Genomic DNA, 17,004 nt, shown 5'->3' with positions numbered 1-17,004 from the left:
ACTATCCACATTTGGCTGTCGAGCCCTTGAAACACGGCTGGTGTGACTGAGGAACCACATTTTTTATTTCATTTTATTTTCTTTAATTTACATTTAAAACCTGATACTCAATACAACTCTTGGAAAACTTTTAAGCACTCTGGAGCAACTTAGACATGTGAATCTACTTTTTTCAACTGTACATTTTATAAAATCTAAATAGAGATCAAGTGTTTGTGATGAAAATTTAGCATCCGAATTGAAATATGCTGTAATGGCAAAACATATACAGAATTTTGAAGACTCGTGAAAAAAGAATATAAATAGCTCATTCGTAAGTTGATATTGATTACATATTGACACGAAAATGTTTTGGATATATTGTGCTAAATAAAATATATTATTGGGCTTCCCTGGTGGCGCAGTGGTTGGGAGTCCGCCTGCCAATGCAGAGGACGCGGGTTCGTGCCCCGGTCTGGGAGGATCCCTCATGCTGCGGAGCGGCTGGGCCCGTGAGCCATGGCCGCTGAGCTTTGCGCGTCCAGAGCCTGTGCTCCGTGGCGGGGCGGGGCCACAGCGGTGAGAGGCCTGCGTACCGCAAAAACAACAACAACAAAAAATATATATATATATATAATTAAGTAAATTCTGCCTACTTGTTTTTGCTTTTTTATTTATTTATTTTTTTGCTTTCTTTTTAATGTGGCTCTTAGAAATGTAAAATCCTGGACTGCACTGTTACAGAGCATTAAATAAAAGTATTATTGTCATTACTCAAACTCATCACAAAGCTGGAATCAGAGTCTGTGTAGCTCTGACCTCTGCAAGCCACAGTCCTCTTCCTGCCCACACCGTAGAGAACAGCCCTTCTTTCCTGGTTACCATTTTCCCTGATTGGTAAGGCAAGCCCTTCACAGAGAGAGACCTTCACATCTCTTTCTTTAGTCAGGCACACGGTTGGGGCCAAGAATAACAAACAACAATACCAGGAATCGTAGCCCTGCTCTCCACAGGTGGGTATTCCACTTGTCCCAAGGAGGAGAATTGTCCCAGGACAGTTGCTTGCTCATTCCAATCCTTAAAATCTAAGATGAGCTCCACACGCACATTTTAATCACACATTATGACTCATTCCCATGCAGGACACACACGTTTTACTTCCAATTCCCTCGTGGTCATGGTCTTCTCAGAGCAAGATGCAAATAGAGCTTTCATAACTGACCAAAGTTTTTATTTTGTGTCTGGTAAATGCACAGCTAATAAATTCCCTAGGAAACACAATAGCCTTTGAAATTAGAGAGAAATCCCTTCCAGAAAAGGCTTTTACATGCGAGAGTTTTCAAACCTCAATAAATACTAAGATACGATTGAATGAATGTGGGCGCACACTTATATTTACTATGTATATGTAGAGAAACACACAGTTTTTTACACAAACACTAGAATGACTTAAGTACAGGACCTCTCTTTGAGTCTCCACCCCTCCACATCACACAGGAAATGAGAGACAGGCCTGGAGATATGGGGTGTGGGCAAAAGGCTCTCTGAAAATGTTACCTACCCCAAGGCTGCTGTTTATTGAAGTCCCTGGATGCCCTAGGCCAAGATCTTTGATTTACTGACTTTAAATCAAGTTAAAATCAGAAGCAGGGCCTACTCTTAAATTTGAGTTGAGGAAGAAAGAAAACAACAGTGAAAGCACAGATAATCTCTTCACCGCATTTGAGCCATTTTCTTTACCTTCCTGCTGACACACCTTGACAAAGCTGCTAACAAGGAAAGGAATTAACCAATTTGGAGTTTAGCTCCTCTCCCTTTCCAGGCTCTGGTGGAAGTGCTAATTGGCAGTAAAACACATAAAAGGTGTACATCAGAGTGGCCAGGGACCAACAGGATCTGGATAATCCATAAATTGAACAATGACCCTTTTAATAACCAGGATCTAACTGCAGCTTTCTGTAATGGGATCCTGGTAACACTTGTAAATCTACTCTGTTCAATTAGAAAAATGCCTTTCTCCACTTTTCCCAGAATCCAGGAAATAGAGAACTCATCCAGTTCCCAACCCTCAGGCATAAGCATGTGTAAAATTCTCAGAAACAGCTGAATATGTTCCTCCTGGGGAGGAGATATCATAACTTTCCCCAGTCATCTGCTGGAAAGCTTAATGGGTTCCCTCTGCTTGCCTCAAATCTAAACTTTTTTTCTCCCACCAGCCCCAAGAAAGGTTTCCTTGATTCAAGCTGTTATCTAATTATTAATGATACCAATAATAGTTTTGCCACATGTGTACTAGTGCATTCTGCTTTACAAAGTGCATTCACAAACTTTATCTCTTTTGGATTCCAACACTGCCCCAGGGGGGATGCTCGCTGGGAAGCCTGAAGCTTATATAATCTGTGGGTCTCTTTAAGAAAATGAATATAAATTATAAATACAAACATGCCAGAACCTCTTCCCAGAGCCTTGAAGGGGCCCTGAAGCTTAGCCTAAGGGTAAACCTAACTCTATCACTCTGCTCCTTCACTCCCACCTTCAAAGGGACTTGGGGGTTTCTCAGGAAAGAAGGCTGTGGTCATGTGACTTGCCCAGGATCAAAAGGCTGTTAGTGTTAGAGGCAGACTTAGAACCTTCTTATTTCCCCAGTCTCTGTGGCCCCTCTATATCCTCTAGTTCCTCTGTCACAAAGGAAATTCTGAGGAAGGAACAAATAAAAATAACACAGCTAAAAGAGAGCTCTATCAGGAGATTGTTAGGAAGCTGTCTAGACTCAAAAGATGGTGAAATAAACTCAAAGCACCTATAAACATTCACTGAATTGGCACTGAAGGTAAAATACACACTACAACACTACCCAGAGCCTGAGTCAACCCCACCTTCACCACTTACTAACCATGACCTGGGGCAAGTTAGTTTGCTTCTCGGAACCTCAGTATCTTCATTTGTAATAAAAGTTTACGTGAGATGATACATGTAAAGCACTCAGCCCAGGACCCAGCCTGAACACACTAGGTGTTCAATAAAGAACAACTGCTATTGCTGCTGTTCTTCTCAATTCATCCAAAAAGCAAAGCTTTTTACACAAGCAACTCATTCCCCAAAGTGTGCTAATAGAATTTGCAAAACCATCTGCTCAGTCACAATAAGCCCAAAAATTAGGCAGGGCAGCTACTGAGACTTCAGCATTCTTTGGGCAGCAGAAAGAAATGTCATAGCAGATTTATTAAACAAAGTGCCTTGTCTATTCTACTTGCTGGGGTTATCGTAGAGTTTCAGGTTTGCAATCTGTGTACCTGTGAAGTTTCTGTGGCTTTCCAGTCTCAGTGAAGCCATATTCTTTTCCAATCCTTTGAAACCTCATAGTTTGAGAACCACAAATTGTGGTGGGGATGCTGAGGTCTGTTGTTTGTTTTTTGCTTTTGCTTTTTTTGTTTCTATTAACCCAGGGAACCGAAATGATCATGACAAAAGATACTCTTATACTTTTCTTCTTTCTTCTTTCCAGTCCAGGTCTCTCTTCTCCCTCCCTCTATATTTCAAATTGGCTCCAGATTTTATGAGAAGCCCTAACAGATCTAAAAGAAACAAACTGAGAAGGAACTTAAGGAGAAAACTAATTGATAAACTCTAATCTGCTTGCTTATGCTAGAGTGAAAAATCCACGCATGTTTAAGAAGAATTAGGCTGCTCCTAGAGGAGACCAGGTTAGGCTGTTGTCTGTAAGTAGCATCTCAAAAAAATTAAATCATTTATACATTCAACATTTAGGAAACACTTTACTGTGAGTCAGACTAGTTGCTATGGATATCAAGTTGAATAAGACAAGGCCTTTTCTGCCCCCAAGATTCAATTAGGTAACTACCAACACCACCACTACTCGTATACTCACTAGGTATACCTTTCTTCTCATTGAGTCTGTAATCTTACTTAGGGCAAGAACAGTATTCATTTACATATGCTTAGTAAACACTAGCTGATAGACCTACTAAAGGCCCCTGTGCTATATGAGTTCATAGTAAAACAAAAGAGTTGAGCTTATTTACAGTACAGGGTAATACTTGCTGCTACAGAGACAAGAACCAAACCATGGAGCCACAGAGGAAGCCTGAGGCAGGGGAAGACTTGACCACAGATGTGATGCTGAAATAGGAGTTGAAAGATAAATTGAACTCTCAGTGGAGGAAAAGTGATAGCAGAGGGAATTTCCTGCAGAGAGAACAGCATGTACAATTACAACTAATACCTAATAATTATCAAGGACTTATTATGTGTCAGGTTCTGTTCTGTAGAAATTAGCTCACTTATTCCTCATAACCTTAAGAAGTAGGCACTGTTTTTGCTCCCATTTCACAGATGAGGAAACTGAGGCTTAGAGATTTCACTGCTGGAACAGGTTGGTCTGACATCAAAGACCAGGCTTTCAATCCCTGTGCTATACTACAAAGGCACAGAGCCACGAAAGGAGGTTCTATATCTGCAGACTTGGAATTCATTTAGTTAAGTGTCTAGATCATGAGGAAGGGAGTAGTAGGTGGTGAGGCCAGATATGTGGGCAGGGGCCAGATTCTGAAGGAACTTGAATGCCAAGCTAAACAGCTGGGTTTACCCTGCAGGGCCTGGGGAGCCAAGACAAGCAGTTAAGCCTACAAATGGCTTGATCAGCACTGCACTTCTGCACCATAATCTGAGAGTGATGTGGAAGATGGGCGAGATTACGAGGCGCCTGAAGGAAAGGAGGCTATTTCAAAAGACAGACCGAATACTAGGCTCTAGACAAGGCAGAGGTGATAGGGATAGAGAATAATGGGCATATTTGAGAGATTTCCTGAGACAGAATTGATGCAGTATGGTGAAGGATTAGATCTGGGGCAGTGGGGGAAAAGTAAATAAGAAGACACCAAGTCCATAACTTGATATCAACATTCCTCAAATTTCCCATCAATCAAGACCAATGTAGGGACTTCCCTGGTGGTCCAGTGGTTAAGACTCCGTGCTTCCACTGCAGGGGCACGGGTTTGACCCCTGGTCCAGGAACTAAGGTCCAGCCAAAAAAGCAAAAAAAAAAAAAGGATCAATGTCATACGAGGACAGGTGACTGGTAGAGAAGATAACAGCAGCTTAGTCATGCACCTACTGTGTTATTGTCTAACTACTCCAAGTTCCTAAGTATCATTAACCTGGCAAAACCATAATCTTCTCCAAGGCAGAAATAAGTGTCTGTGTCCACATGTTCACTCAGTTTCCATTTCAGTACTGAATCCAAAAAAAAACCTTAATACAATTCACTAAATATGTGTTAAATGTCAAAGGTATACGTGATACTGTTCTCAAAAAAGTACCTGCTGACCAAAGGTAGAAATCATAAAAGAAAATACAAACAGCTTTTATTATATAAAATACTAAAGTATCTGTAATTTATAAGAGAAGAAAAACAAATGACTTCTATAAATTTAAGCTTTATTTCACTAATAACCAAATAAATACAAATGAAATATCTTTCTTGTCTACCAAATTTTGAAGACTTTTAAAACACCCCATGCAAAGAGACTGTCCCTTGACTTCATTATTCACAATGGCACAGTTCCCCAGGAGGGCTGCCTAACCAGGAGCATGGCAAGAAATGAACCTACTAAGACTTGAGGTTGTTTTTTCTGCAGTAAACTAGCCTATCCTAACTAATGTGCAGATATTCCCATTTAACCCCTAGAATAACCCATTGAGGAATGCATGATCATCTCCATTTTAGAAACTGAGGCAGTGAAATCAAGAAACTTGCTTATGGTTACACAATTAGTAAGTGGTGGAGCCATAATTAAAATCCACATATTTCTGGCTTCAAAGCCCATGCAACGTGGAGTAAGTATGTATTCCACAATTAAATGATTATTGAGGTAATCATTATTCTGTTATGAGAACCAGCTCTACACATGGGCAGAATGGGCCCTTACCACGCACAATACCTTGAGGGGATATTCTGTATGCCCCAAAAGACCACCATTTGCTGCCATGGTATAGGCTCCTCTTCTTAGCTAGTCAAAGATTCCTATTTAGGGTCACTATTGTTTAGGCAATAATGATACTTTAATCAACCTCTTTGTATCTCGGGATAATAAGATCTACCTCAAAAATCTGCTGAGAAGAGTAGATTTTGCCCACAGAATAAAGTTGACCCTGACTCAAAAGTTATCCTTCTAAAACACAAGCTTCATCACAGTAAATCATATTCAGTCTTCAAAACACAGCTCCAAATCATAAGTAGGAACCCTATCCTAATTATCCAATTAGAGGGTTCATTGCTTTCTCCCTCCATGCTTCTGTTATGCCTTCCACAGGCCTATTATTCTTCCCATTGTAACACATTCATTTACTTTTCCATCCCCCTTACTATACTGTAAGCCAGTGGAGAATGGAGTCAATGGCCTATGCATCTTGTGATACCAACACCAATACGGCAGAAAATATTTCATTAAAAACAACAACAACAGTATATCATTTTACCCTCACAAAACCCTATCAGGCATTCTACAACTTGGGCAAATTGAGGTTGCAAGTTGCAGTGACTATCTAAAATCATATGCAGGAGAAAAAGCTTGCACTGAACCCAGGTCTCTGGACTCTCCACTCCACCATGCATGGCCTTTCAAAGACAAGGGGAAAAGGCCCACCAGAGGCCATCAAGACCATCACTGCACAAAGGTACTTTGTTTCTCAAAGGTGGTAAGGACTCTGAACGGTATTAGGGCATCTTAGAAAGTCATCATCTGGGAAAGTACAGAGTTAAAATATAAAGAAGGTTGGCAGATCTGGGTCTAAGTCCAGGCTCACTCTGTCCTTAACCCTGTTCCCTTGGGCAAATCTCTTAAGCTCGGGAGCCTCAGCTTCCCCATCTGTAAAATGAGGTTTTAAACAATGATACTCACCTTACAGGGTTTGATGTAAGACCAAGAGTTATATTATATGAAACGGGCTGAGGATATAGTAAAGATTAATTAAATTGTAGTTATTATTATATGTGAGGAAAAAATAGCACCTATTGAATGCCTGTGCCACAAAGTATTTTTCATATATTATTTCATCCACAGTAACCCTGTGGAGTATTACAACCCTGAGGTGCTATTACTTTAATTTTATATTGAGGAAACTGAGACTCAGAGACATTTAAGTAGCTTATCCAAGGTCACGCAGGTAGCACTTGGCAGAGCCTGCATTCAGACCAAGGTTTTTCTGAGTCCAAAGCATTTGCTCTTTGCAGTTTACCTGTCTGCACTCCAGATTAGTTTCAGCGGAGAAAAAAATAAAGGAGGAATCAGATATGCCCCAAATGTCTGAGGTCAGTGTGAGGGGCTGGAAAGGGAAGGAATGGTTGGATCAGATTCACTTGTAGCTTGGGATGTGTATTAAAAATGTTTGGAACATGTGCAAGATGAGGCAGGGGAGAAATCAAAAGGGAAGAAGACAGCCAACAATAAATGTCACGCTCCTCAACTTCTCTTTCAGTTAATAACACAATAAATAGTAGAGATGACTCATCTTCATATTTCAGTCCTTGGGCTAGGAGTCTCCAAGGTAAAAATCCCATATGGAAATACCAAGGTATTATTTCCTCTTGATCTTGCTACCATTATGTCCCAGAAAATGTTCTGAAACCAAACAAAGGAAGTTCAGAAAAATCACAGGAAATACCTCATCTCCTTTACTCTAAGAAATGGAAACAAACTCTACTAGGTTAGTCTCTTACTTGCACCATTAACACCAAGGCATGTTGGAAGAGGATTCAGGTAACTAATACAGCAGTAGATGGCTTCAAATCATCCTACAGAAAAGTAAATGCTCTTTCACAATAGCACAACCAAAACACTTGATTTCTGGTGTTTTCCTCTGTCACACACGGCTCTCCCAAACTCGGAACAAACAGGCCTTTCGTTCCCAGTCAAGGCCCAGGAAACTTTCATGCTGTGAATGTTTTTGGTTCATGCAGTCAGGTTAGGCACGAGTAGAAACAGTAGTCAGAAAAACAAACAAACAAACAAACTCCCTATGGAATAAAAAGTTCTCAAGTGAGGCACTCGTACCAAGTTGTCCCACCTGATGCCACAAGAACCCAGAAAGATGCTCAGTCCAGGCTAAGAACACACTTGGAGAAAGAAAACTCAACAAAGAAGGGGTGGCTGAACAGACTCTGATAGGGAGTGAAATAATTTTGTCTGTTTATGAGCAAAAGGGAGGTTTGTCTGTTTAAATTTATAAGCAAAAGGAAGGCTTGAAATTCTCGACTAGTAAATACACCCTCTTGTGAACTTTTCCGAAGTAGAGCTAACAGCATATAGAGTTAGCAGATCTCACAGAAAACTCATTCCTAAGGGAATACCTGTAAACTCTGAAGTTTCTATCTTCATACGATCAAATGTTCGGTAGAACTCTCTCTGCACTCTCACCCCCATTCAAAGCGCTGTACCCCTCAGCACCAATAACCCATGTCCAGCCTTTCCTTTTCTCTGCGTGGCCCCAGAAAGGCCTCAGGCAACAGAGCCGCGGGACTCGCGGGCGCACCCCTCCCCTCCCTGCCATCCCCATTATTCGGCACACAGCCCTGCTCTCCCCTGGAGCCAACAGTCTGCAGCTCCTTCAATGCAGGCGCGAGAAGCAGGAATGGTCGGAAGAGAAGCCGTGCCAGCTGCATGTTTCAGAATCTCCCTCCCTATGCATTTGCCAAACGAACAAAAAGAAAAGCAACGCCAGGAAAAGACAACTGAGATGAGGATGCCGTGGGACCGCGGCTGGCTCCACGCCTCTTAGCAGCAGGAGGCTGCCCAACCACGCGTCCAAGCCATAGATGCGAGTCGTTACCTTCAGGATGCAGGCCATGGCGCTCCGCCGGCCCTCCTGCCACCGAGCAGCGGGGCGCCTGGGTCAGGGGCAGTCCAGGCGACAGGCTGGAGGTTGGTACCGCTGCAGGACCGCTCCAGCCCACATTCCCGCAGATCCAAATAAGGGGACCGCGGTGAGAGCTGCGCGGGCACAGGCCCCGCCCCCCGAGTCGTGGGCCCGCCCCCGGCCCCGTCCACTGGCTGGCGACCCGCGGGACCCCGCCCCCCAGGTCACGTGCCATCCCGGGCGCCGGCGGCTGCCCCTCGGTGCTTGCTACTTTTTCTTTTCTCTTTTTTTTTCTGTAAACGTTCTGTAGTTCATTGTATATAAAGTCGCTCAACAGCAGGCAGGAATCTGGGTCCCGCTGGGAAGAGAAAGTGGCCTTTTCTTCTCCTCCATTCGGTCTCCCCTAACAGATCAGCGAACTCCTAGCAGACACTTCACACTTTTTAATTCAGTGGGTTTGGAATCACCCCTCCACAGGCTTTGGGTACATCAAAGGATTCTTCAAAAGTAGCAAACAAAATTCTCCCTGAGCTGTTTAAGGAAAGAGCCTTCGCTCTGCTTAAAGACTCTGTGATGGCCTTACCTAAAAATAATTTGCCATTAAAAGGGAGCACAGCGGGCTTCCCTGGTGGCGCAGTGGTTGAGAGTCCGCTTGCAGATGCAGCGGACATAGGTTCGAGCCCCGGTCCGGGAAGATCCCACATGCCACGGAGCGGCTGAGCCCGTGAGCCATGGCCGCCGAGCCTGCGCGTCCGGAGCCTGTGCTCCGGCAACGGGAGAGGCCACAACAGTGAGAGGCCCAAGTACTTGAAAATTTAAAAAAAAAAAAAAAAGGAGCACAAATACAAATACCTATCCCCGAAAGATGCCGTGAGCCGTATACCGTGTATGATATGTTTTGTTTGTAAGTACACACACACATGTATGTATGTGTGTGTATATATAATGCATTGCTCGTTCCTGCTTTAAGCTTCAGTGTTTGTGAAAAAATGTGTGTATACATAAATATACTGTAAATAGCATATATGTGTATATGAAAATATAGTATATTCTCATATATACATTAATTGTATAATTAATATATAAATTGTGTGCGTGTGTGTGTGTGCACGGGCGGTCGCGCACATGCACAGGACTTAGCTCTTTCCTGCAACAAGTTTAGAATTTGATGAATTTTGTTGCAACTTCAGTAACAAGGTTAGATCTACACATTCCTATTAGGACTGGAAACCCAGAGAGGCCATTTTTCACCATCCAATCTGAACTCTCTGATGCTAAAACACAGGGTGATGTAGGAGGTCAACCTAAGAAGCAGGTGGCCTGTGAGAAGACATGTTGTGGGTCCTCACCACCTCTCCTCAACAAACCCTCTTTCCTTGTTGAGTGAAAATCAACAAGGAAAGCCCAATTCCCCAGCAAGAGCTGACTAAGAGAAGCAGAATTATTTCTATAACGAAAGTAACATCACACACATAGCAGAAAAAGGGAGAGACCGTCCGTCCTGTGTACATACACAGATCTCCACCACTTGGTCTGTCAGAGAAATCTAAAAACCAGGCCCAGAATATTTACCCAAGAGGTTTCACTTGCTGGAAGCCCAGTCTAGTTTGCCTCCGTGGAGTCAGGAAAAGCACTGCGGGCTGCCGGTGGTGGCTGTGGCGTCATGAGATTGGCTCACAAACCGCAAAGCAGAAACCTCGGCTTTCAAGAGATCTGGTGTTTTCTTGATGAGAACACGCAGAATCCTGGGAGAGCAGGAGGAACCTCGGGAAAGGGTGGAGGCTGGGCTGTGGAGGAACTGCCTGCTCCCAAGGGAAGCTCCTCTTCTCAGTCTCGCTGAGGGACCACACTCTGCTTTCCCACTCCTTCCTCCAGCCCCGCCATCTGCTTCAGAGATCTACTGTGTTTTCAGGAAGAACTCCTTGATCATGACTGCATATTTCAAACCACTACTTTAGCTCAGTCTCTAGTGGGTCAGTATTTCATCCATTTATGAATTCAATAAACCTTTATTGAGCTGCTACTGAAAGAATAAATCTCTTTTTGAGCTACCACTAACTGGAGGAGGAAACCTTTATGGAAGTACTACAGGACCTATCGGAGATGAGAGCATGATTTCCGTGGTCTCTAACATCAGTTGAGGTTCAGCCAAGTGGGAAAGATGAGAGATACATGATAAAATAACATGGTAAGGTCCTTAACCAAAGTGGAAGCAAAGCTCTAAGGAAAGAAGGACTGAGCCTGACAGGGTGGCAGGTGGGAAGGGCAAGGGTGAGCAGAGCTCTCTTTCTCCATCCAGAAGGTCTGCAGGTCTGGGAGACAACATGGCAGAATCCAGCGAGCAACCCCGCTGAGCATTTCCTTGCTGGGTGACCTTGATTAATCTTCTTAACCTCTCTTTAATCCTTAGTTTATTTAATAATATATAATTCCTTGTGAGAATTAAATAAGATAATGCTTGTAAATCCACTTACCTCACTCTCTGGCACTATGAACATTCTCAAAATGGTAGCTCTTTTTCCTAACGGGGTTGGGGGGGGCTAGGGGGATGTTCACTAAAGGTAGCTTGTAGGAGAGTATGAATAGGATGATTGCCATTCTTCTCGGGTGTCTCAGAAAATTAAACACTGAGGAGGCAAACATTTAGTATCTTGTGACTTGGGCATACCACAGGGAGGGTTTCACTAGCTCCCTCAGTCTTGAGTATGGATCTCTCAATTAAACTCCCACCCACCCATGTCCACACTTCCCAAAATGTTATTCTTTTATTAGCATCCATAAATGATAACTAAATATAGACAGGAATAGTCATATTTTATAACAACCTAAAAACAAAGTCAATCAATTCTAGAATAAATCTGGACCAGAAGTTTCACAGAACAATATTAACAATCACTTTGATCTGGACAGCAGTTGGAAGGGGAAGAGCAGTTAGATGGTAATAAAAGCACATTCTGAACCTATTAGGGGATGAAGGTGCAGCTAGATGTACAGGTGGGTGGGGGCTGGGAGGAGGGTATGGCCAGGATTTTGTTTGTTTGTTTTAAAACTGGCCAAACTACAGGAATAGCTTAGTCTAGCCCAGAGACATAGTATAATTTTCCAAGTCTCAAGTTATGTGACTTACAGCCAAAAGCCTGTTTCCAAAAATAATAATAACAAAACGGAGGCACCCTGCAATTATATGCAGTATCCCATTTGATCCTCACAACATCTGTATGAATGTTGTCATTCTCAGCTGGTGAGGGCGGGGAACAGAGATTTGAACCCAGATAGTTGGATTTCTGCCTCTGCCATCATAACGGCTACACTCGGCTGCCAAGTAGGTGAGGGGCCTAATCTCTACCATTTGACACCATTCAAATTTAGCCTATTGTCTTAGTTTTTTAAAAATATTTATTTATTTGTCTGCATTGGGTCTTAGTTGCAGCATGAGGGATCTTTAGTTGTGGCATGCAAACTCTTAGTTGAGGCATGAGGGATCTAGTTCCCCAACCAGGGATCGAACCCAGGCCCCTTGCATTGGGAGCACGGAGTCTTAGCCACTGGACCACCAGGAAAGTCCCCTATTGTCTCAGATTTGATAGTCAGAAAATGTAGGGTAAGAATATATCCTCCCTAGGATACATCCTAGGATACAAAACCTAGAGCAAGTAGGTAAGTCTGTGGAAAATAGATACATTCTATCTTTTTGAGTGTACAGGATAGGTACACTCACTTGTATCTATAAACCCTAAGCTCTTGGGTCCTACTTTAACAGACACTGCACATCCCATCCAGGTCTCCTGTAAAACCAAGCTGTTACCACCTTCTGTCCATGAGAATTATCTCCAACCAAAGACTCTCACTGCTGTATCTCGAGTATGACATGGGTGGGGCCTGCCATGTAGTATCCTGCCAGCCCTTGCTTCCCTTCAAGGTAAGATCCTTGGGGACTGGCCCTATCGCTGCCTTAGCCTCCTGAGGGGTCTTCTTGGCGCTAGTTGGTCCGTCTTCCTTTTCCTCGCCAGTCTTTCACCAGTGAGATCTTAACATGCCTTAAGGCTGAGATCTCATGAGTTATGACAAGTCATGAGCTAAAATGTCCTATTTAAATTCAGTTTTGCTTCATTGTAAACAGTCCCATTACCAAGTAATTCTCTGAGTTAAACAGTTTCCCGATAGAACTAGAATTAAAATGCAGACTCCCATAACGTTTCCAGTTTCATCTTGCACACATATTAATTTAATATATTTGTATTCAACACAGAGACATTTATTAAGGTTTTAATTGGATCTCAGTTTTTCCCATCTAAAAATTTTTAATGAATTCCAGATATCATAAAACTCTTCTTGTCATCCACTACATAAATTATGCTTCTATAGGCGACTGTGACTGGAAGATCCATTATACAATGTTAGGGGAAAGTCATTTTTTTACATTCTGAGCCAGGATAGGAAATGGTTTTCTTCTAGAAACCATTGCACTGTTACAATTCTTACCTAGGAACTTTTTCATATCCTAAAGTACATGTCTATCTGTCCACGTCCATGTGTGTATCTGTATCTGTATAAGTGTCCAAGTATCCTGTAGCTGTGCCCTTCTAGGTGAATATTTATGAGAATATATTGACATGTGAGTTAAGTTTTATTTCCTTCCATTTAGGGTACAAACTCATTCTAAAATGTCATCGATTTTGCATTCCCAAGACTTGAGCTTACTGCTTTTTCAAAGCTTTACACAGTTCTAATCCAGAATTCATCATTATCCCTGACTATACTGATACTTATCTGGGATTAACTCCAAAACAAGTTATGCAGTTTGACTTTAAGTTGCATTTTTAAACTATTGTATATTTTCTCATTTTCTCTTAATGTTTTCCCTTAACTTCATCTCAGCTCTACTCTTTCCACTGAAAGTTCCCATCATTTCTCAAAAACATTTTTTGCAAATGAACCAAAAAATGTTTTAAAAGATACCTGTTTTTAAATAAAAGAGAAAAATCTGAAATTAATGTTTTTACCTAATTTTTATTACCTAGAAGAATGTAGGTTTTAGCCAGATTTGGTTTCATTAAAGAATTCCCCCTAAGATTTTTTAAAAACATAATCAACTGAAAGCAAACATGGCTTGAAGCACTGACATGTCATTTGAATTTGGTTTGTATTGTATTTCTCCAAGGCTACTGAAGTCTCCACTATTAATTGAGTCTGATATTTCTTAACCACATTTCCCAGAGTTTGTTTTCTTTTTATTGTGATGTTCTTCCCATGTGTGTTTCTCTACACTCTTCTTAGATTTCACCCCTTAGTGAGGCTTGGTGACATGCTGCCTTAAAATATTAGAGAGGAAATTTGGTATCTGAAATGTATCCATGGTGGATCTGATGGGAACACCCACAGGAGGGGGTTAACACTTGGCCTCCTTCTGCAATGTGTCTTTGCCTGAACCATTTTTTCTCTAATGATCTGGCTCTAGAGAGAGCTAGGGTTTTTTGCCGATTATTTGTGTCAATACAAACCCTCACTTTTTGTATCTATATCCAAGCTATGTAGGAAAAGTAGAAGACAAATTATGTCATGCAATCCAAAGAAGAAAGGTCCAGGGAGGTGTCATCTAAATACTCTCTTAGAAAAGCCCCAAAATACAAGGTATTGTTTCATGTCCAACAATGTCAAAATCAGTGAGAGCTGCTCATAGCACACCTGTGTGAGTTTAGGATGGACAACCTCAGAGAGTCAAGGTACATTTCCTATGCTGAAATGTCATTCATCCTTTTGAAGAGCAACAAATATAAAGTAACAGTTGGATTAGGAATCTAAAAATTGTTGTTCATTTGTTTTGATTTAACAAACATTTGCAGGCACAGGTGATGTGTTTAGGAAGCAGAGGAAGTTTGGCTTCCTCCTATATTCAAAACCTGCAGGGGTTCCTTTTCATCTCCAGAGCCGGGTGTATTTTAGGCCTTCCAACATTCCTTTCCATTATTGCCCTTTATCTCTTACATCAGGAGTCAGCAAACTTTGTTAGTAATGATGTATATAGTGAATATTTTAGACTTTGAGGCCATTTGTTCTCTGTTACAGCTACTCAACTCTGCCACTGTAGCACAAAAACAGTCATAGACATAAGCAAATGGAGAGTGGCTGTGTGCCAATAAAACTTTATTGATGGACACTGAAGTTTAAATTTCATATAATTTTCAGTGTTATGAAATATTATTCTTATTTGATTTTTTTCAACCATCTAAAAATGTACAATGCGTTCTTGATTCTGCATGTATGTAAAGCAGTCTCCAGGCCAGATTTAGCCCAAAACTGGTTTGCCAACCCCATCTCTTAATCTTTGCACACTTCAGCCAGATTTCACCATCCTTCAAGGCTGAATCAAATCTCATTTGGTCTTTGATGCCTTTTTGGAGCACCCTAGTCTATTGTAGTTTCCCCTACTTGAATTCCAGCAATTACTGTTTGCAAAAATCTTTGGTGGTTAATCACATCCTTTCTAGTGGCATTTCTTCTAACATTAACTTGTCCTGTTACCTGAATCTTTATTTTGACTTTTATTTTTGGCCTTACTTCCCAAATAGATCACAAGTTTCGTGGCTTATGTTTTTTTTTTTTGCATCCTTCACCTCTCTATGCCCCAAGCAAGGAAACACAGCAACTCTGAAGAGATAACTAAGAATGCCAAGTGAGAAAGTGTTCGCAGCCACAAATTTATAAAATTGAAAATCAGACTGTCCTACCATTTTGGATACTACTCAAAGATTTTGAGAAGAGAATTTTGCATGTATTAGTAATCCCACCACCACATATGATATTCTCAGATCATCTTATATTTCTCTATAAGGCATATATCAGATCATCTTAGTCTTTTTTATTTTTTAATCAACAGAGTGATTACTTGATTTAGATGGGTTTTGCAGTCCATGTTTAACGACAAGAGTGGCCTGTAATTACCCCTGTGGCTGATTTCAGTTGATTAAGAAGAGTGATGGTTCTCTTCTAAATGAAAACTGCCTTATTTCCATCATGATATTTTTTCTAAAAAATCACTACGTACAGTATTTTTTAATCAGTCACAATGCATTATGTTTATCCGATATTTATTCTCATTAAAAAATGACTTGGGACTTACGCTATTATTTTTTTCAGTTCATTGCACTTTGTTTTATCTTTATTTTTATTAAAATGAAATGAATAGGATCTTATAAATAAATTTGTTTTGTCGAAGAGATGAAGAGATCTGGATTTTCAAAGATATCAAGTATTTAGATAACTGAGTTTGCAGTTTTTACTGACACTTTTGTAATTAAGAAATATTAAGAAGTTACATTCTAAATAATGGCATACTACAAATAAGATTAGTCTTCCCTCCCAAGTGGTGAATTCAGCAGTATTTAGGATAAGTATGGCATGATTAGAACACTGGAAAACTGCCATTTCCTTTATCTCTTATCAGCTTACATTTTAAATGAGTTACAGTTTTCTCCACTTTTGAATTGTAATAAACATTTGCCATTTAAAAATAGGTGAAAAGTATTAAACCACCTCTCTCCTGATAAACTAGCCTCTCTGTATTTTCAACAAAAGTATGTCTATTAGCACAGCCATTGGATGAACCCAAAATTTTAAAAATAAACTATATTTGTCTAAACATACAAAAATGTTTCATACCTATGTCCTGCTCTTTTCTTTGATCCATTTTTTTCCACTATTTTTGGTATTCCCATCACCCCATTTTACCTCTTCCTTCTTTTACAACATCCCTTACCCTTTTTTCCCTGGGAGTTTTTTCAGTTTAAATTTAATGAGAAAATTAAAATCCAAGGGAGATATTTCACCTTGAGAAAGTACTAGTTTGGCTCAAGTACTTGTCTGAATAAAATGCAAATACTCAAAGTAATTGACAAGATTTGTGAAGGGCCTGAGATTTTACCCTACATGCAAACTAAGAAATTATCTGTACACGTTTGTGGCTCTTGGCTAAAGCCCAAGATCCTGGGACCAGAGATATAGGACTATAATTTACAGGCATAGGGCATTTAACACTCACAGCAATTATCCCAGGCAGAGTATCAGCATCTGCACCCATTGCCCAAACTCCTGTCTCACAACATAACTTGAAAACCACATACCTGCACCCACTGTGGGTTGAATTTAGTAGAA

The 17,004-nt window shown here is 41.0% G+C and overlaps 1 long non-coding RNA gene across 1 annotated transcript in view; it reads right to left on the bottom strand.

The window, feature by feature from the left end:
- LOC136130740 (uncharacterized) overlaps window positions 1-8,967 on the bottom strand; it is a 246,883-nt gene extending 237,916 nt beyond the window's left edge. The window contains exon 1 of the long non-coding RNA XR_010656347.1: window positions 8,827-8,967. This is a non-coding gene — a long non-coding RNA (uncharacterized lncRNA). The remainder of the gene's footprint in view (window positions 1-8,826) is intronic.
- Window positions 8,968-17,004: the final 8,037 nt, after the last annotated feature.

Source organism: Phocoena phocoena, chromosome 1, assembly GCF_963924675.1.
Source record: "Phocoena phocoena chromosome 1, mPhoPho1.1, whole genome shotgun sequence".
Classification (NCBI taxonomy): Eukaryota; Metazoa; Chordata; class Mammalia; order Artiodactyla; family Phocoenidae; genus Phocoena; species Phocoena phocoena.
The sequence above is the reverse complement of the archived record's forward strand: the minus strand, read 5'-3'. Positions and strand labels throughout refer to the sequence as shown.